Below are 23989 nucleotides of genomic sequence, written 5' to 3'. Positions count from 1 at the left end.
CGTAGCGTAATAATGTTTACGCTTAATGTTAATTCTGAAATCACCTTCGATTCAACAACAATTTTAAAATGTTAAAATGTCTGAACATGATCTTTTGTGAAAATATCTAGTAACACTTTTTAAAATTTATTCATTATTATTTTGATATTACATCTATCATACATTACATAAAAAAATATTTATAAATTTTGTTTTGTGTATAAATAGTGAGAAAAAACTTATTTCTAAGAAAGGATATCTATAAATATAACTCATTACCTAGTCCCAACAAAACCGCTGCTGCTGCAAGTTTCATAGCTACATCTAAATGCTGTTCTCATTTCATGGTTTAGGCTTATCTTACATCTTTAATTTAGCATCTTGACTTGTTTGTGCGCCAGATATGGCACAAGGCCGTTAACTCACTGTTTTATCTTTTGCGAATATTTGCAAAAGCGAATGAAGGTTGCCAATCTCTATTAAATGTGCGTTCTAATTCAAAGGCTCTATAGACCTAAATTTAGTAATTGGCCAATTAGTGGGAATTGCGTAAGGGTTTCTCAAATACATTATAATTAATATAGGTAAACTATAATTAATTTTAAAATAACAATAATTACAATATAACGTACTTACATTGTAATACCCCCGCCGCAGCAAAACTGCAGACAAATGTAATTCCATTGTCTGATTTGATTTTCATTTAAATGTATTAAAAAACAAATCATTAGTTTTAACGAGAACCTAGGTTTGCTGCTACAAGGAGGGTTTTAAGTGTATATTTAGTAAAATATCAATAGCTTAGTATAAAATAAACACATTCGCCAAGTTTGATCACATACAAGCAAACTATAACAGTTTACTTATTATCCACTATATAATTACAGCTTGGGAATTAAAAATTTAAATTCTTTATATTTTCTCCGTTATCAATAACAATATCCGTAAAACACGTCAGTATACTAAATTATTTTGTTAAGCTCTTAAAAAAAAGGTTTTGAGGGTCAAAAATGAAAAAAAAACTATTTTTACTCCCACGTTCGAATAAACGTGGGTTTCCACATTTGTACCGAATTTAATCAAATTTGGACGATTTTTGCTTTAATCTGAACGGATGGTGATTTAGGCCCATGTAGACTGGACATAAAACAAGGAAAATTATCGGTCCCGGGTCCAGGTCATGCCATGAGACCTGCGGCAATAGCGTATTCCCTGTATGGGGAATTTGCTAGAAGAATACTTTTTATATTGTTCGAACAACAGTTAATTACACAACATTAGTAGAATGTTTGGCCATAGGTTATTGCTTTTACCGCAATAGCATACTGCCAATGATTTAATTTCAATTCTGAATGACTGAATTCGATTAGAAACAACTTTAATGCATATTAGCCAATCAATTGCAATCTAAGATTAGAAAACACAAATTAGACAAGTTTTGGTACTTGCAAAACAGGCCAGGGACTTAAAGCAAAAGTGTAGTTAAGGCCAGTTCTGTTACGAATATCCATGAAATCTTCGAAAACAATTATTTCCTTTGACACACCATATTCTAAGTGTAACATACTCTTTATCATCAACTGTTTTACTTGTGAACGTGTAGCACTAACTAACACACACCCCTATGTTTAACACAGTTTCCATTCAAACTATTATAACTACAAGATAGCTAAACAGTAAGTTTTGAATGCGAATTTAACCCTTACTCAACGATAACGATACTGAAAAATTGATCAGAGGTCCCTTAAACCAAGACATAGACTGGTAATAATAAAATAGCCTGATTACCACTTTAACTTGAATATTCCCTTGAATACATCAACTGAAATACAAAGCTGATACTATACGTATAAATACTAATGAACAAATAAACAAATAATCAAAACGCAAAGAGGTTTTTAATCTAATAATAATTTCAAATTCTACAATTAAACATGGATGAAAGAAAGCTAAAATTGCACCGTAACATAGCTCAGCAATAAAGAAATATTGCTTTATAATAAACAGGCTACAACTTAAATATATCTTAAAGCAATTTGTGCAAACACGTTCTTTATGTGATTCGGTCTTTTGAGTTTGGAGAGGTCAACAATCTCTGGATCTCATGAGTTGCTCTCAAATAACTCTTGTTGAAAGTGTCATAGTTGATTCAATGTATCTACATTCAGAGTTGTACGTTCGAATGTGAAAAATATCAGATCTTAATAACAACTAAAAGAAAATTAAGAAAATTAAATTAGATTTAGGAACACAAATGATAGAGTATGGTTATACCTAAGTAAGTTTCTTAGTAAGTTATAAGTACTAAGTTTCTTTTGGGTCTTGACCCATCAATCATAAGCCAAACGTCGCCCGCAAGCAACGAACCCGTCGCCAAAAGAAAACGTGAGTTTTGGTCAATCAATCAACAAGAAAATGACAACTCTTGATGATAGGGAAAGAAAAAAAGTTAAATCTTTAAATGTTTTGAGCTGTAAACGTCTTTCTAGATGAGTAAAAATTCAAACTGTTATTTTGTTAGTGTAAAATGGTTTTATTGCAATAGACCCGTGTCAAAACCTACTAGTAGATAAATTTATGTTTTGTATGGAATAAGAACTTAGAAATGAGCCTTTTATTTCATATTATATGTACTACATACTTATATGGTGTTTTTTTACATTTATAGAATTTTGAGAATGCAATGCATAATCAATAGTAACACTGTCTTTTTTGTTAGTTTCGCCATGAATAAATGAGAAAATAATTAATAACTGCCTACATGCCCAAAAGGTTAAACGGATAGGAAAAACTCAAAAGAACCAAATAAATAAATTGCTAACACGTCTATTACACCCTTCTACAACCTTATATGTGCAAAATATAAACTAAAACTTTCTTATAAGGTATGTTTGTGTGTAGAGGTTTCAGATTAATACTTAGACTACACCGAATTGAAGAGGGTAAGAAACATTTGTAATATGAATTTGTAGAAATAAAAAAAAATTTAATATAGTACTAAAGATTTAAAATGTACTTTTAACTAAGAATTAAACTTGATCTATAATATTAAAATGAAGAAGTTTGGTTGTTACTTGCTTGCCAATCATTTTGCCTCGTGAAGAAATCTTAACATAGAGAGCTATTCAAATTACATCATAAAAAGATTCAAACTTTAAGAAATATTTAATTGTTTCAAACATGCATACGAGTGCATCAAAGAATGAATTTAAAGAAACTTGATGGTTATGGCTTACTATAAATTTTATATAATTGGAGTATCAAAATAATAAAATTGCAACTGCATTAGCCTATTCGGGATAAAATGAATTTTATCACTCCATTCTAAATGCAATATTGATGAAATGAGACTACAATACACTATTCTTCAGTTGGTAGAAATGTATCTGCACTAACCCATCTAGCATTTAACGAATTTTCTCAGTTGTTAGATAGGCAGACTGTAACCTCATTGGATTATTACAAAATAAATAAATAAATAATAAATAATGGATAAATAATGGATAAATAAATAATGGAATTTATATAGGATATTATTTGTTTTGTTAGTAACAAAAATATTTCTTCATTTGGTGGATATACCGTAACAATATTAGCCCATTTAACATTATTTAACACCAACCATTATTTAACACATTTCTTGAGGAGTTTTTTTTAGATAACACGTAACCACATTAGCCTGGCCGGCATCCAGTAAACTGTTTCAGTTTGTAGATAAAATTTATCCGCATTAGGCTGGATGGCATCCAACAAACTGCTTCACAGTGAACTAGTTTAAGTCCACGAAAAACTATTTGATTACAAGCTAAAACAAAAAATACGTGTATACGTGTTTTATAAAAGATGCATTGTAATGTTTAGTTAACTGTCTGTCTCGAATTTACAAAATTTTAAAAGCTGTATAGTTGTAGATATGAAAGAGATGTCAACAAACTGTTTACACCAAATAGAATATTTTTTCCGAAATCGGTTCTTACTACATAATGTACTTAGTTAAAACACATTTACTAGCGCACTTCTTAATACATTTTCTGATGAAACTTATTTTTGAAGAAAATTACGATGATAAACGAGAATTATCAACTAGCTACTGAACTGAATTGACAAATGGGTTAGAAACATCGAATGATAAAACGGTGAAATGCGAGAATGGAATAAAATTCAACAAAAAATAACAAATCGAGCACGGATTATGGACATTGCTGAGTTATATAGGGATTACAAACTTTATTCTACAAAATATCACACACACTAGGATACATGTGGACCAATGGTTTATTTTTGCTGTGTTTTTTGTAGTAGTGTTCCTACACTACTACAAAAAACACATTCATATCAATCTTGAATAATAATATATGTCAAATAAACATTTTTTTTTAATATGAAGGAAGTTAAAGAAAAGTGATGAAATAACGTTTTTCCAAGCAGTATATACTAGACCACTAAAAAGTCTTAAATTAAGGTCGCTATGTTAAATTATGTGTTGTTGCTAAAGCTACAGAATAAAAAACTGATTTTTTAATAACATTTTTAGAATCAAAAATAATTTTTTTACAATTATAACATTTTGATTAAGCCCAAATATTAAAGGGCTATATTTCTATGTCCTCTCTAGATTTTATGTATTTTTAACTTGAAACCCCCCAGATATTAAAGAAGCTGCCCTATACCATATCATCATTTTATATTAGATCATAGAATTTATTATATGCGAAAAACTCCGTTTCTGTTCGTCGAATACTTGTAAACAAACTACAATTTATTTATAAAGAAAATATAATAAATTGGTCTAACATTTTGTTTCCTATTATGGGGAATAAAAAGATTTTTTATTTTATTCTGGGTAAATTGGGGGTCTTATAAGCTGATAAATGTCCTAAATATAAATAAAAACATCGCACACATATAAAACCGATTTTAAAATGGATATTATAATGTGGATGGAGGACACGAGTTCAAAAAAAGCTAAAAAGTGTTTCAGATTTTAAAATATTTATAAACAGAATAAGGCTTACAATCAACGGTTATCTAAAAAATGCGTATTCTAATATATGGAATATAATGCTTACACGTAAAGTGTGCACAACTAAATAAGTTACAATAAGTAAATTGTTTATACTATGCAATAATCCACTCAATGAATTACAAGCACATTAATCATGCAACGAATAGAAGGCTATTTATTTCTTTACTTCTAATCATATTCAAGCAATCAAAAATTATAATTGATTTAAATATAACTGAGTACCTCAATACTGATTGATATATTGTATACCGATTATTAAGGTTTAAGGTTTAGAAAGCATTTTAATGAACTTTATTTGTTTAAGCTTGGATTGCAAGTTGGTCATGTAAAACGTAGCCCAACATCCAAACCCAAAATAATAGCAGGAAAATCGTAAAATTGAGATGATTTAAATAGCAAGAACCACCTACTAATGAAATGATGCCTTATTAAAACTTGGTGAAATTAAAAATCAATAGTAACAAGCCAAGGATATTTAGACTTAACACACTCATACAATTTTGTACTGAAATAATAAAACTTAAGTTTACTAAGTGTTTAACTAAATTGTATTATACAAAGCATACCTACAAATAAATGTAATTATTATCTTTGACCAAGATTAATCAATGTAATTATTATCTTTGACCAAGATTAATCATTGTTTTTTGTCACTCTATCACTACAGACTGTATTTAAAACGTTATATGTTTAAAATTATGAAAACGTTTTTTGAAGCAGTCAGTATGTTAATAAAAGTTTTATGAATGTACTTATAAAATAGCATACAAAGTTACAAATATTACGATGTACTGTTGTAACTCCAGTTAGTTACACTAGTACATGTGTTATTTTATCAATTAATATAGTCAAGTAAGCAAAGTAAACATTTGACCTTAATTACTTCTGCAATTACCTAGAGACGCATTAAGAGGGGACGTTGTCGTAGATGGCTTTAGATAGCATTGCATGGCTTTCTTGTTACTCAATGGTTTATAGTTCATCGAACTTGCGTTCTCTAAAAAAAAGATTAACTGAGCTTATAGAAAGAGTAGAGCCTAAAACAGCTTTTGTACAGCCCTTTCCAATTATTTTGTTAATGAATTAACCAGCTAATATAATATCTAATTAAGAAAAAATCACAATATTTAGATGTAATTATTACGTGTCAAGAAAATGAGGAAGAGAAATAATGACTTGATAAATCACTTAGATAGGCAGACAACCATAACCATTTTAAACCACGACTAGATAATCAAACAATAAAAATAGAAGTAATTATGGAATTAATGTATACAAATATAGACTCTTTATAGATCACTTTGGTTGGTAGGTCTTTAACTAAACCTCTGTGCTTTTGGTTTCAGTTGTATTTTTTAACGTATGTAATGGTATACGTTCCTGAAAGACATCGAAGCATTTTTTTAGTTAAGTGTTTAAACAGTTCAAATTATGTCTTCGATGTCATTATTTCATGTTCGTCCGTCATACAAAACGTGAGGATCAATGTGTAAACATTTATACGTTTTCCACAAATCGAGTGTAATGTAAACAAAATAAGATGTCCTTTACCTTTCACTAAAGAATAATATTTCAATTTACAACTTTTCATAAAGTTCATCCCCTTAAAGTACATTTTGATTAGACATAAATTGACGTTGTAACACACTAAATTGTACAACTGCTTCCAAATATCGAGCTACATGTTACAATCATCCAACACATGTGCAAACAACCACATCACCTGGCCAATAGCCAACTATAGTGTCGCCAACAATAGGATTATAGTCATGCAGCTGGATATACTTTAGTATGCAAACCTGCGTATACCGTACTCAATATTCTTGCATAACCTTTGTTTAATGTGTAATGTGTAGCAGTTACATGTGTACGGAGCTTAAAAAACCTGGGTGTTTACCTCCTATCCCCAACGTTTTCCGGCTGTGACGTCATTAATATGGTGGCAATGGATTTTTTAAATTATATATTTCGCAAACTATTTGTCGGATCAGGATGAACTTTTTTTGTTTTAAAGATAGGTTTACATGCTATCTTTCTTAAATATACACATTTGTTGTATGTTTATTACATTTTTCGTAATTATGTATTTTTAAATATTTGTTTATGTTATTTTTGTTTGTAACGTTTTATTGATAAAATACATCAGAAAACCCTAAACAAAAGGTTGTAGAAGGTTTGAAGAACTTTACAAAAATACCATATTTGATATGCTTTACTCAAAAGATTATGTCAAGAAACTAGATAAATCTCACAAAAACAACTAATATGGCGTAAAAACGCCTATTAGTCGACATCTAGGGCTGTGTACAAGTCATATATAGAAAGCTTGCCCATTTATCTTTAAATTTAAGAAAGATAGCATGTAAACATATCTTTCAAACAATTTTTAAGCTCCCTACTCATTTAACTAAAAAGGTATGCACGAATATTGATTATACGCATATTAGTGTAGGTGTTACAATAAATTTTGAGAAAACAAAAGACATAGCTAGTTGGTTGTCCAACCCTTATTTGTGAACGGCAAAGTGATCGAATAAGTTGACCAATTTCAATGTTTAGGGAGCTTTGTATCAAAGGCAGGGACAAGGATGTTGCAACCAGAATGAGGAAGGCCAAAGGAGCTTTTGCACAGCTCCAAACAGGTGCATTTGACGGTCAAGCCAAATAAGAAGAAAAACTAAATAAAATATATTTCAAACAAATGTAAAGTCTGTACTCTTATATGGCTGCCAAACATGGAAAGTAACAAAGACTATAACCAGCCTTTCAATAAATTCCTTCGAAGGATATTAAACATTCATTGGCTTCAAAGAAATACCAACGAAGAATTACTGAGACTGACAAACCAAAGCCCAGTAAATAAAGTAAAGAAAGTTTGGCTGGATTGGCTATACGCTAAGAAGGCCAAACTACACCATTAACCGCTAAGTGGAACCCTCAAGGGAATAAGAAAAGAGGAAGGGCGAAGACAACCTGGAAGAGGTCGCTCTACAAAGATATCAAGAAAGAGGGCAAGAGCTGCGGTGAAATCAAGCTGATCGCACAGAACCGTTTACTGTGGAAGGCGTTTGTGATGGCCCTATGTTCCCCGATGGGAAAACAAGAATTAAGTTAAGTAAGTCAACCAACACAAAAGTAAGGGAGTATGTTTTATCTTTGCTATAATATAAATATCATTTTTATAATATCAGTTGAAATATTTAAAGATAAAAAGGTTTATGTACCTATCTGGGTGAATATGTGCATCTTTTGACATTACCTTTGTATAACCCTTTTACTTTTTATTGGTATGAGGAATCATATCCGACAGTCATGAACATTTTTCATTGGACACCCTGTATAAAACGATTTGATAAAATATACATCTTCTTTATCTGTCCAACGTGTAGAATGACTACAGAGCATTTTATCACATTGAAACGATAAAAGCGTATTTTTCTTGGTTTTGTTTATGTTAACTAGCTTCTGAGAAAACAATAATTTTTTCGTTGTTAAAGTTAAAATACTTCTATACATATTTTCTGTGATTTATTTAAAATTGTCTAACCTCATACACAGTTCTAAAGCCTGGGAAACTTTTAAACTACAGAATTATGCAAGCAGGTTAAAATCATTTACTTTAATACTTTAATACTTTTCATTGAAATGACGACCATAAAACGTATGTATTTTAAGCCAAGTATGAATGGAGATGAGTGTAGGATGAGTGGTGTGATCTTGTAGTCTTGTTAGTGACTAAGGCCGGCATATTCCCTTGACACAGCTATTAATTAATAGCCCGTACAGATATTGGCAACTAAGGGACCTACAGTTTATAGTGGAATCCGAACCACATTTTTGCCTTGGTATTAACGAATTGGTCTAATTATCATTCCACTGTATTGGCGTGATTGGCTTATACGAGTGAATGAAATGTTATCCATTTGAACATGAAATTGACTATCAGTTTGCAGAAGGTGCAGATGGGTATAATTTCGAAGTAAAATAACGCTAAAACAAATTTACGCTTGAGATCTCAACCATTAAAAACTAGAAATGCTTTGGATTAATGGACTTAGTTTCCTCTTAACTTACTGAAGTCGCCAAGTGGTATGATAAAAGAGATAAAAAGACTTTAAACAAGAGCTTGATATATGTTTTATTGTGCAAGTTGTCTCGTTTTCAAGATAAAATTGCTTGTTTGACATTATCCAGTGTTAAGCGATTAAATCGGGTTATTAAACTATTTTAAAATTATAGCCTTTCCTGAGGTTTTAATATTCTTTAACTACTTTTTATCAGTTATTTTAGGTTATTGATCTTTAGTGTTTTATTATTGTTTCTTTACTTCTTTTATCTAAATAATTATCAAAATTCATCTATTTAGAGCTATTTACTTAGTTAATTCTTTTAAATCTAGTATACACTAATCAATTAAAATAATATTTTAACTACATATGTGGTTCTAGCTACATATTTAGCTTGAAGTTTTAATTCAGTATCGCATTAAACTGGGTATTGCATTTTAAATATGTTTCGCAGAAAAAAACTAATAATAACAATACTTTGAGGATAGAAAGAGTATTTGTCTAATCTTTTTTGTTTCAACTGCTATTTAATACGAGATGATGTACTTGTGTTTTGCAACAGGAAGAGGACACAGAAGAGTAAAAATTATAAATGCTGTACATCTGTTGTATAAAATAGTTAGATATCCACAAACTATATATAAATATTCTCTGATGCACTTGTTACCTATACTTTTTTTAACATATGCTTTCTTAAACGCTCACTTATATGGAAGACCTATCTAAATCCAAAGAGTTAATATTTATGTAACATAAAATAGATATTAACAGAAACGCTTATTTTTTAGTCAGGCATATTTACATGTAGCTCATATAAATGTTATAGTAAGCAAAAATTATATAATAAAAAAAACTGTTACTGTCTTTCATTAACACCTTTCATCAACAAACACTGGGATATAATTTGTAGCCCTCGAATAGCAAATGCACGATAATTGACTATAGTTAACTGCTGTTAATAATCCAGTCACCCCTATAGTTTGTACTTTTGTCAACCGCGAAGACTGAATTAGAGTAGAAACTTTAATGATTACTGCTAACGATTATACTAGAGAACCTATGAATGATTATAGGTTTTGAGTATGCTAATAATATGCTAACTATAATCCAATGCTAATGCTAAATTTGCTGTACAATTGCTGATTTATACGTTTTACAATGTTTTCATCCAATCACTGCCCTAGTGAAGGTACAAATAAACATGACGACATATCTAAACAGGACCTACCCAAACAACGACTGCATTACGTCCTTTGTTTATCTGGACAACAAACATTTCCTGTTACTGCTTCTTGGTGTACAGAGCTGAGTTACTAAGCAGTTTCAATAATGTTTTGACGTACGACACAAGTAAAATTATAAGACATAAAAGTACAGAAGTACTTGTATGAAAGAACAAAATAAAATAAAAAAGTAGAGGAGGAAGGATAACTAATTTAAATGCTGTGTTGAATTAACAGCACGTTTATTAAAATACTGCAACACTTTAAAATTATTTTGCAATGGTTCCTTTATAGGGCCAATAAATTGAAAATAGGTAAAGATTTAAATAAATAACTTGTTAATTAGATTCACCTATTGGTATAATGATTATTGGAGTTTCCAATTGAAATCGATCACCACCATCACTCATATATTATATTTACCGCCTCGTCAAATCAGTATAAGTGTAAATATCTATTTTGAGTGTTATTTAACGTATTTTATTTTTATTTACTTTCCGTGAAGTTGAAATTTACGTCACACTTTATTCAATTGAAATAAGCGTAAAACCTTAATGGAAAGAAAAAAGCTTATATTTGCTGAGATTTAATTACTAAGTAAGAAGATTAACTGTCACATTTAATTTTAGTATCAACTTTCAGAACTATTTTGTATTTAGAAGTACTCATAGTCAAAATATGAAAATAAAACACACAACTATAACTATCCTTAGTGTAATTTTTTTCAAACGCAATTAATACAGATCGAACTTAAATTTTAAAATAACTTCCCTAATTTTGTAACTCATAAGCCACAAAACCGACGATTAAAACATTTAAACTGAGTGAAAGTTTTTCGAAAAAATGTCTTTCACAGACAAATTAGAACAGATACTTAGATATTTCAAGAAAATAGCAAAAATGTTCTCGTCGGAATATCATTTTCATAATTAAATTTTTCATTCATTAATCAAACAAAAAATATATATGTATGTATGAAAATTACTCCATTTGAATGCAAACTAAATTACCTAGTTACCATAGAATCACGGCTGCAGCAAATTTATCTTAAATCTGCTCCACACTTTATCTTATAATTTAGCATAGTCTTATTAATGTTACTGGTGTAGTGCATGGTTACTTGGTATAAATTTGATATTATAAAGGGAATTTTTAGAAAGTGCATCCACACTACAAGTATTACAATATTACTATTGTGTTTTACAAGCTAAACGAAGTGAAATGTCCATAATTATAAACTATGATTGGATTCTTAAGTACAACTATAGGCTACACATCTGCGTATTGTTTAAAACAATTTGTTTAATTTTTAAATATGAGGCTACTATTACCATATTTTTGATTGTTCATTATTGTTTTATTATCGTACAGTATTACTGCTTTCATGTAAACTGTTTACTATAGGGATCGAATCTACTGCTATGGTAAAATGTATATGTTTACCTTTTCAAAATTTTTCATGATACTTGCAACTACTGCGAATATTAGGAAACAAACGGTATGGATCATAAACATAAATAAATGACGTCACTGACCCGCATTTCTATAAAAATAACCGTAAAAGCTTGGTCTTTGATAGTTCCATAATGAATATTAATAAAAACTTGTTTACTCTCAGGCCAGTGACGTGATGTTTTATGTTTATGTTCCATACAGTTTATGTTCTTATAGCCCAACCGTGCAATTACCAATATTGGTCACAATCGATTGCTACGTTAAGCTGTCACTCAAATTAGTAAGATAAGGGTGAAATTGGTTGTTAAATGAATAACAATTTTTTTTCTATAATCATTGACATAGTTTTAGAATAAATAATCCATGATAAAAGGTTAGATTAAAATAAACCTACCTCATAGTTATGGAAAATATTATATTTAATTCTTTGTATCAGCTGTCTGAAATTGTGAAATAAAAATGCAGTTCAGTAGTTCTTCTTGTTTACATTTAAATGTCAAAGCAAATGTAAACAAACATTGTTGGTGTTCTCATCGCAGCCATGGAGACCAATCAATATTTACTTTAAAAATGTTCACCTCAGAGCTTTTAAAGCCAAAGGGGCAAAGCCCACGGTCATTATCGAAATGTGAATAGTCCTATAATGGACCTTGGTATGGTAGCTATATTTTTTTTTAAATTTAAGCCCAGTTGGTTCAGTAGTTTTTGCACCTATTAGTAACACACATACAGACAGACACCATTAGAGTTTTATATAATAGTATAGATAGATTGAATCCTCTTGCAAAATTATTATCGATCATTTTATTAATAGAATAATACGGTTGCTGTGACTGAGGTACACATGATGTTGGGGACATAATAATGATTTACGGTTCATTTGTAAATCTCTTAACATATAAATATAGAACGACCTTTTAAGGGTTTCAAGTTAGGGGCCAGAATTAAATACTCTTGAGATGACGATATACATATTTTAATAGACTAATAACGTTTTGACCAAATTAAATTATAATTAACAGCTAATTGTATTGCTAATAATTCACTATTACAAGCAGATAAGTTCACCAGGTACCAAACATTATAACGTTATACGATAGGCCAAGGAAGCAAGATTCGAATTTGGTTTATAAAATGAAGGAGCCTAAATGCTAAATGTTTTCTAATAAATTAGACAATTAAATATAGCTACTAAATTAATTTATTTTATCTTAAATGAACATTTTTTCGTAAGTAATTCAACACGTCCCCTAGTTGAAAACATGTCAGTTTGTTCGTTTTGATTTAACATAAATAATTGATATGTATAATGTATCCTTATATATAATACGTGAAGGCGATTTCTAAGAAACACTACTCCTAACTCCTTTAATAGTGGACGGATTTATAGAAACGAGGTGTCATTATTAAGTATTTGTTGTGTAGACCCCCCCCCCCCTTGAACAATTCCTGCAATAAATGTCTTCGGGCTTTGCCCCACAGGCCATCAAAATCCCAATGTATTTATTATGAAGGAAAGATTTTGTTTAGACGAATAATTAGCATTAATTGCAGCTGTTCACAATACACACAAGAGCGTTCGTTTTCAGAGTGAGTTAGTTTTTAGTTTCAATAAATGGTGTGGAGTGAGCATTTGTTTTCAGAGTGAGTTCGTTTTCAGTTTCGATAACTGGAGTGGAGTGATTGATAACATTATCTTTTAGTAGACTTTTTTAAGTCATCGAAAAATTGTCACCGTTACTGGTTTTGAAATAACGCCTGTAATACTTATCAATTGCTCGAATTCGAGAAACAGGGGTACACTAGTAAACACATAATTGCACTCATTACAGCCAAAAAGTTCATCCTTAACTATATTCCACATTAACTGCTTCTAGTTAAAAAATCCAACTGCGGTTTTGGTACTGACCAAAATCAGTTTTTTAGTATTCAGAAAAAATCCATTTGATTTAATCAATACATTAAAAGTTCAATATGTTTGACAGAAGTCAGTAATTTACATCAGAACCTTCTCACGTTGGTTCAACTCAACTGAGTGCATTTTAAATATTTATGTGGATTCAACATTTTTACTCCTGGAATTTGAAATTGTTCACACTTTTTTTGGAATACTCAATCAAACATGAAATAAAAATCCAAATAGTGACAGCTTGGATACAATCCATTGAAAGAATTTGTAAATAAAACATTTTCATCTTATTTCAAACTAGAACCTAAGTTTACCATAGCTAAGGCATTAATATAACACTACACTATAAACTGTTTGACTTACTAAAGTTCAACGCAAGCATACACGCGTTAGGTTATCATAGTTTCCATACAAACTATTATAATTACATTCTAACTAATCAGAGAACTTTGGTTGTAGCTACAAACTTTACATGGAACAAATCTATTAATCACGTGATCCCTTGAATAGCAACGAAGCATCGTAGAACTATAATATTGAAATATAGAATTTTAGTGTTGTATACAACAACCACACTGCATCATCCCTGTAGACTAAGCGAATTTTATTTTGTCCGTTATGTTATTACAAAAATATTTTCTTAAACATGTTCAGTTTATTCGCTATTTAAAAACACTAGGTTTAATGAGTAGGGCCTAATTAGGTTTGCTGCTATAGAGAACATAGGCTGTGTGATCATATTCAGACTTTTCAACCAATTCGTCAAACTAAAACGATGATTTGATCTGAATTATCTAATCTTTTATGTCACGCTAAATATCTCATTAAAAAAAATAGGTAAAAATTGTAGACAGGACGAATCTACATAATACATATAACTTCTGTTTTCAAAATTCAATGCTGTAAGAAAGTTGACTTTTGTTTATAAAAACTAGCAGGGTTGGCGTATAAGTATACAAGTCTTATTGCAGTGCTTTTCGTTTGCAATGGGGGAGGGCACGGTTTAAGAAAATTTGGTTCTTTAAATTAACGGTATGCTATAGTATAACCCATCTACGATATCCATAATTTCCTACCTCTGCACCTATAAAATAGATAAAAGTATCACAAATTATTTGTTAAGTTAAAAACATAAACATAACTGTAATGTATATTCTACATTGACAGTTCTAATTGTGTTTCACATTTTTTTGTTACTTAGTTCATAGGCTGTTGCCATAAATGCAAAAAAATATTAGTGTTGCTAAACCTTATTACTTTTTAGCGAATTTCCCTATAGGGAAGTAGCTATTACCGTAGGTGGCACGGTAAGACCTAGACCCGGGACCGATTTACTTTTTCATTTTGATGTCCCCAGAGGCCAAAAACACCATTCGTTCAAATTTTTATATATGTATATATATATATATATATAGACTTATATATATATATATATATATATATACACGTCCGTGAACGCGATAACTTGAGTAATTTTTGTCCAATTTTGATGAAATTTGGTTTAAAGGTGTAAAGCAGGATAAACTTGAATGAGTTCGCGAACCAGCACGATCGGACCATGGGAACGGGGCTTTACGGGGGATTTTATGGGGTAAAAATTGGTTTTTCTCACTTTTGACCCTCAAAACACAAAATTTCCCGATTTCTCTTTAGACCTTTTTAAAGAGCTTAAAAAAACAAATAATTTAGTATATAAAAGTATTTTTGTTCAATTATTAGTAACGGAGAAAATTAAAAAAATTGTAAATTTAAAATTCCCATGTTATTCTTATGGAGAATATTGTCAAATGTTGTAGTTTGCTTGTTTATGGATATATTTTGATCAAACTTGGCAAATTTATTTATTTTGTACTAAGCTATCAATATTTTACTCAAAAACACACTTTATTAGTTTCCTTGTAGCAGCAAACCTAGGTACTCGTTAAACCTAATGTTATTAAAATATATTTAACTGAAAATCAATTCAGACATATGGAAATTCGCTTAGTCGGCAGGTTTGCTGCGGCGGGGGTATATTAATGCTATTGAATATCACAGATCCAACTTGTTTAGTTAGACCAGATGACAAAATTATTTAATTGCTTTTAAATATGAATACGCATAAGTATAACAAGGAAAAGTCCAGAGCCAGTGGGGTGAATCCCAAAAGGATTTTTGAGATAAGAATAGGTATATATGTTAATCGGGAATGTGAGCTACCATCATTTCAAATTTCAACCCAATCCAACCAGTTCAGTTAATGCCTGACTGAACTTCAAACAAACAAACAAACAAACACACAACTTCAAACGCACATCAGCTCCTGTTATATTTCGGGCAAGTTAGCCCAATAACTTAGCATGGGTAAACAATATAAAACTAAGTGGTGCAATTAAATTTGATTTATAAAACAGTTGGCGGATTTGTAACTTAGTCCACTGTCAAATGTACACCCGTGTGCTCCTTGATGAGGCAGGTGTGGGAGTAGTCTTAATCTCTTCGTTTGACCTTTGAGAAATACAATTTCGATGGTGGCACTCTTGAAAATTGTGCGTTTGAACGCTGTGGGTAAAAAACAAAATGGCCGCCATTTAAAATGTTTAAAGTCAAATTCCATGAAAACCAGCTATTAAAATAAAGTTTTGCAACACAGTATTTAAAGTCCTTTTTATTCCAAATCGAATGACACTTTATTTGCGAAAATCGGATAATAAATAAAAAAGTTATGTAACTTTTGTTATTAATGCTAATTATCAAAATGGCAGTCATTTTAACACCACAAAGTTAAATTCCATAGAAACTAGTGACAAAAGCATTATAAAAGTTACATAACTTTTTTATTTATTATCCGATTTTCGCAAATAAAGTGTCGTTCGATTTGTAATAAAAAGGACTTTACATATTGTGTTTCAAAGTTTTGTTTTAATTGCTGGTTTTTATGGAATTTGACTTTAAAACTTTTAATGGCCGCCATTTTGAAATTCGATGAGCCTAATCAAAGATTTTTTCGGAGAATGTTAATAGTTTTAGACTTAAATTTTATACCAAGTTTCATAAAAATATCTTCAAGGGCTATTGAGTAATGAGTTATTTTCAAAAAATTCAAAATGGCGGATTACGGCTAAACTAAGCCGAAATCAAAACAAATTTATACAACATTTTTGACTTATTTTTGCACATAGAATCTGAATCTGCACAGTCCACAACGCTTTACTGAAACACCCTTTATTACTTTTTGAAATATTTAACTGTCCTGGGACATTCATCCACCCTGATTAATTTCATTTATGAAAAATATAAAATTATGTTTTATGAAATAATGGTTGATCCTACATAAAAAATGTAATCATATTTTTTGTGCAGATTTAAAATAGCTACATTTTGGTATCAACAATTCTTTTGTAACCCTAACGGTTACCGATATAAGTAAGAAAACAAGTTTGCGATGGCGGCCATTTTGTTTTTTACCATTCGGCGTTCAAACGCACAATTTTCAAGAGTGCCACTATCGAAATTGTATTTCTCCAAGGTCAAACGAAGAGATTAAGACTACTCCCACACCTGCCTCATGAAGGAGCACACGGGAGCCTGTATATGTACATTTGACAGGGGACTAACTATTTTGTACAAACAAATTAGGGAACAAATTTTGCTTTTTCGCATCCTGTCCCCGTTGCGAAGTATCGATACAACAGCTACTTTGGGTATAAAATATTAATTTTAAAGGTGTCTGGTTGTTAAAAACATGATTCTTTAAAACAAAGCGAAAGCAAATTTGAAGGAGAGTTTTCCATTTAGGGTCAAATAAACAAAAACTGGTTTATCGTTTATTAGCCTAGCTTACTAAACACGTTATTGATATATTGATTGGTGAGTCCGTGGTTCAGTCGGTAGCGTCACAAGGTTTGGGCCAAAGGCAGCTTGGGTTCGGGTCCTGGTACCTTCCATTACTTATTATCAATACAGTTCTACCTCGTACTGTTCTGGCTTACCCCTCACTTTGCTGGATGTGGTCCACGCACAGGCCTCTGTGGCCAATGTAAACGGGGACATTCAAACTCAAATAAGTCACCAAACTCTTAAAAGTCAGATAACTTACTGATATGTATTGGTAATAATTATTTTCTGGATAAAATAAACAATGTATAAAAGAATTTTCTTTGCGTGTGTGTGTTCTTTCTAATCGTGTTTAAATATTTAACCACGATACGATTTTAAAATGTCAAAAGCGTTGTAAATCAAAATATTGCAAATAAATTAAGCGATTATTTTTGTATTTATGAAAACTGAAGTTAAATTGGTAGCATGTGCAAACAAAATTCGACATTATTGAAAATCCATGCTATGTCGAAATATCTATCAGAATTAAATGAACGATACATCTAGTTTGAAACTAATCGAACGATAACTGGTTTGAAGTGCAGCAATTCCTGACAGATCTATGTCACAAACAGTTAACATTGTTATAAATGACCAACACAGTCCGTTTCAGCATTGTAAACTAGGGGCTTGAAAAGCCTAAGGTCCAAATAAGATAAAGATATCAGTGAAAGTTATTCTGAATATACTTGTTTGGTGGCTAAAAAATTAAACAATTACTTGATCTATATTACACCCCTTGGACTCCTTATAGCTGCTTAGAGAAGAAGCTATTACCGTAGGTGGTACGGAGTGATGCAATACGCTTTCACCTTTTAAAGATGACGTTTGTTTAAGAGAGTTATTAAGCGTATAAAATTACTAATTTTAAATCATTATTTTTTTTAAATTGTACATCAAAATCATATATAGTGATTTGTCTACCTAGATCAAGCTACAACTACTAACAACATTAGCCTAATTAAAACAAATTTTTTAATTTGTTTAAGTTCTTGTTTACAATTCCCTTACGATTACAAATTCAACTGAATGATCAGTGGTTGGAATTCAAATTTGAAATATTATAAGGAAAGTTGATCAACATTACTGGATGTTAAAATAAAATCTAGAAAGAAAATAAAACGGTAGGGAGGGCGAAGCCCTGAAGAAAAGTACCTTTTTGATTAGAATTCATCCGTCCGCTGGATCATAAGCTTTATATTAACACTTCAATCGTAAAAATCGGCCAATGAAGACTTGATAAAAAGGGGTGTTAACGAGAAAACTCTTACTGATATAAGTATGAGTATATTAAGTCATAAAAAACGTATATTTTGTCATACTAGTGTCCCTGTTGCTCGAAATCGAGCAATTGCTAAGTATTACAGGCGTTATTTTAAAACGAATAACAGTCATATTTTTTTATGACTATAAAAGATTCGACTTACAGATTATGGAATACTCAAGATGTACATTGCAGATCGATATAATCAACATTTCTTGTAAATATCTTATCATTTTTCAAAAGCTGATTTTGTTTTTTAGTGTTTATAAAACACATTATTTCTATTTCTTCCCCTTGGTGGTGTTCTATGACTTTCCTATGTTTCCATAGTTTTCAAATCGTCTCTTTCATTGATTACTAAGAAATGCAGCACAGTGTTAATTCAGTTTTCTTTTTAGTATATCAATTTATGCAGGCTCTCTCGTTTTTTCCCATTGTAATAATTACGCCAACCCAAATTCAAATAGTAACTATTTCATTTCAACCGAGTAAGTAAATGTTTGTGGCAAACTAACTGTTAAATTAGCAAACTTATTGACTGTTTACAATTAACATATGTTCTTCTTTTCACTTTTAATTTCTGACAACAGCTGGAGTTTCATAACAATATTTGTTTCCCATGTTAATCTTATGGAGAAATACGAAACTTTAAAGGGCCCCAGGGCATCACCCTCTAATTATTTCCCTAAAAAGAAAGTTTCCTGCACAACTTCACGTTACGCTCTTTCCAATGACACCAAGAACATGTAAATCGGTTCAGTAGTTTCGGAGGAGTAATTGTCACAAAAAACCTGCTTGCGTATTAAATAAGTATAGATACTCTGACAATATTTTTTAATTTGTTTATTTCAATCTCTCATGAAAATATATTCAATACAAGTATGCATAAGAAATTAGGTCTTCATGTTTTTGACCATATCTTTTACCCAAAAAGGTTTCTTTTGGGGTCTTGAGCCATCAATCAAAAATCTCACGTCACCCGCATGCCACAAACCCAAAACACCAGAGAAAAAATTTGACATTTTGTTAATCAATCAACAGACAAATGATAGCTTTTTATAACATATGACACAACAGTTATTCTGACTATGACATTCTAGGTAATCCATTATAATTTCAATTCACAAAATCTTGTTTGGATACACCAACTAATTAATCAAGGGGACTTGTACATAGGTAAACTTGAAAACTATGAGAGTTTGTCCAGGAGTTCCCTTAACCTGCTAAGTACCCAAGGAGATACAGTAATAAAGTTTTCCCGGAAAAATCCCAATTCAAGCTCTCCTGTAGCCATCTTTTGGAACTGAGTAAAAGAGACAAAGAATATAACACCGCTTCACATAAGTTTTTCTCTAAAGTCAATCACAGTAACTTCAAGTTAGTTTTTTAACTTTAAATTTGATAAGTTTATGAAAGGCTACAGGAAAAAACTATGTTTTCATGCTTATACAAAAGCTCCACCAAATAATATAGACAGATTTATTTTCATAGATTGTCCTGATAATTTTATTTAAACATTTATTATTGAAAAACTTTTCCACCCGTAGTATACATTATGACGTCGAGCTAAGTTATTAATGTGCTTAATTATTGTTTGATACTTGTTAATATTTATACAGTCCCAGTCATTATGATATCACTACTTCATAATCATTTATAATCATAACTTGAGTAACCTTCTCTTATATTATTGTGTATTGATTTATATACCTCTTCCTCTTATATTGATTGATTATTTTTGCATGCTTCTCAATCAAATAGAAAAGAAAATGCTTAAAAGAAAAAAAGTCAAAAATGTAGAAATACTAATCTAGAAGTAATGCATTGAGTTTATATATCAAGTTTAACCACTAAGAATGTTACTATCCAAAAGTACTATTCCAATTTGTAGACAAAATATATATGCATTAGCGTAGCCGACATTAAACCAGTGAAGTTCGCTTGTTTGAATGCTAATAGGGCTACTTGGCCAACAACTGCAATAAACCGTATTTAGACTGTATAGAAATTGTGTTTTATAATGAAACGTGACTCTTTTAAAGTAGAATCTTATGATATGAATGCAAATTTTATCGTATTTGTTTCAACAATCGGAATCCTAGTGACCATTAAGCTCTTGAAACTGAACAAATCTTTTTCGACATGGTACACTGTTTGTGGACTTTCCACGCAAGGATCTAGTCAGGAAAAGCTGTTGGATTATATTACGTTCTATACACTTTACTGTAATGAATGTTTATTGGAAACCAGCTAATTTTAATTGTTACGTTAGCTTAGAGTAGTACGGCGAAAACATCGTACGTCACTTGTCTAAAATATGTTTACCCTACTCGTATAGTAATTCCACGAATACTAGAAAATTACCGGTATGGATCATAAACATAAACAAATAATGACGTCGTTGGCTTGAAAGTAAACAAAACCCCTCTACTATTAGCGTAAATTAACATATGGTTTTGTTTACTTTCGGGCCAAAAACGTCATTTTTTAATGTTTATGATCCAAACCAGGTCTTTTCTAGTATTCATGGGTAATTTCCTATTTTCACTACTAGTGACGTAATATACTATCATGTATATTATGTAGCAGAAGAATACAGTAATTTACTTAATCACATGAGTTTATCATTCATCTATCGTAGATGGACCTCAACCTGTAATGAATGGTAAAAATACATTTTACCAAAACATACCGTAAACTATAAATTCTTAAAACACGAGGAAAAATTAGAGAAAACTATAGTTGTTTATGTTTATATTTTAACAAGTGTATTTATTACAGTTACTGTCGTGTCAAATATCAACATTTTCGTCACGAACAGGAAAATTACTTGTTTACAACAGTTTTTGAATAACTAATTTCTTTCTGGGAAATTAAAGTATCATCATAATGTTTATAAGGTTTCCCGCTCCAAAGTGGATCATATTTTCCTTAATAAAAATGAGTTCAAATACCAATTCGTAAAATAAGTGCTTCTCAAAGCTAGAAAATGACAGTCACTTTACATACAAAAATAGAACAATGTTCACCAAACAAGCAATTATCTCGTTAAGAGGCTATTTTGAGACCATTAAAATATTTTAGATCATGAAGTTCAGAAATAATTTTTGGTTTTCTTGTTTAGTAGCTAGATTATCCCTGTATGCTTCAATACAGTATAGTAAATGCTTAGCTGAACAGGAAAAAACTGGACTTTTGTAACATATTTTTTAGAACCCAACAAAATTTTGCATTTTAAGTATAATATTTAATATTAGATCAAAGAATATAATATTTTAGGTTTATAGATACTTTAATGGATTCTTAAGTGGTGAGATCGTATTATTTAAGGGGGGGGGGGTCAAGAGGGGGTTTCAAGACAAAAAGGGAAATACCACATAGGTTTATATGTATTTTCACTTATATAAATAAAATAAAATACCTTTAAATAAACACTTAAAATATAAATGGCATGCTATGTATTTACTAACTCGTACAATAATTTACTTGTTATTTGTCAATCTTTTGCTAGTTTGATTAAGTTTCACTATTTTTACTGCCGTTTTGTTAGATACATCGGCAGTTTTTTGTAGATGTGTACTTATGTGCAATAATTTAAATTATAGTCTTAAAAACGGATAAATTAAATAATGTAAGACAGCTAAGTGGTCGAGAAATAATGTAAAGACAGCATGAATATCAATTTAATGTATACGTTCTTCTTAATTACATGAAAGCGTTCTATATTTGCAAATGATTCAAGCTCCAACTGAATATCTGAATACTGATTTGGGAAATATTTATGCTTCGCTGATATTCAAATAATGATTTGATTGTCCATTCATTATTTTAATTTAAATGTTTACATAGCGATCAGAATAATAGTTGGTAAACTTATTTAGTGCAGAAATAATTTCTGAATTGTTTTCCATTGACAAAGGCAAAACATTAATAAAAAGAAAAACTTTTTCTTGCTATTCATTAGTGAACTAAATAATAGATCAAGTTTTCTGTTTTATTAAGCTAGAGTTTTCAGTACTCACTGAATATGAATGTATAATTAAAAGTTAAAATTATAAACGGCATCAGCGATCTGACGTAATTACTTCCTACAATTAGCTTGACAACAACCTTTATCGAGGGTAAGTGGTGGGAGGAACTATAGTTTATTAGGCAAATCTCAAAGTAGACAATCACATTTACACTGTAATTCTACAGCAATTCCATTCACGAACAGACATAATCTTAAAATATTTAATGCAAGTATTTACAAATTTTACGAAATTACAGAACAAATTAGTGAACAATAAACAATTGAATGAAAAGAGTATGTTCACATTTGTGGTTCTAACTTCGTTTTCATTAAAAAATAAAACAATTGATGAAGCATTTTCTGTTATAGACACCTCATCTTTATCGAGTATAAGAGGACTTTTTGAGTGTTTTTGAAGTCTTAGCACTCAAAATAGTTGATGTTCCCACTTATTTCTTGTTATTTTACTAACAACACATCTATGACTAAATACGACAGCATTTCTGTGAGAAAATGCTTTTTTACCTCCGTAGGAACAAAAAAGATAAAAACTCCTTACATTTTACCTTAAATTAAAATACATTTATATAATCAAGCGTTAGTAAGAAAACCCACACACAAGACGAAAAATCTACAGAAAAAAGTATTTAGATATTTTTTGAGTGTTAGAAGTAGTCAACTCGTATTTTAAGACAAGGTAACAGGCTAAAATGTTGTACACGTTTCACAGTCACCAGTTCACCATCACCACCACCAGTTCAGTCAGTTGTATTACACTGCCACCGTTCCACAGCCAGCTGTGTTTGCTGTGTTGTTGTTTATTGGTCACGTGATATGGCTGTTTGCACATGTGTTGGATGTCGGCAATTGTAACATGTAACCTCATAATTTTGGATCAGCTGGAATTCTACGTATATTGTAAAAGTTATCAAAACATGTTGGTGTGAATTGAATTGTGATTTTCCAAACTTTAAGTCGGTTTTAATTGTTCTTCTGTTATTTCTTGAATTATTGTGCATGATAGGCCAGGGTTGAAAGAACTTAGAAACATTTGGTTAACCATTCCTCCATTATATCAGGGGGTTTTCGCAATTGGGGTTGAAAGAGCTAATTAGAATATAATCAATCGGTTAGCAAAATCATAAATTCGGTTAGAATTGGAATATCGCTTTGCCGTTTCTACTACACATATGATA

This window comes from Macrosteles quadrilineatus, unplaced genomic scaffold, assembly GCF_028750875.1.
Source record: "Macrosteles quadrilineatus isolate MER2022 unplaced genomic scaffold, UCM_ALF_1.0 Scaffold_3__2_contigs__length_128488019, whole genome shotgun sequence".
NCBI lineage: Eukaryota > Metazoa > Arthropoda > Insecta > Hemiptera > Cicadellidae > Macrosteles > Macrosteles quadrilineatus.
The sequence above is the reverse complement of the archived record's forward strand: the minus strand, read 5'-3'. Positions refer to the sequence as shown.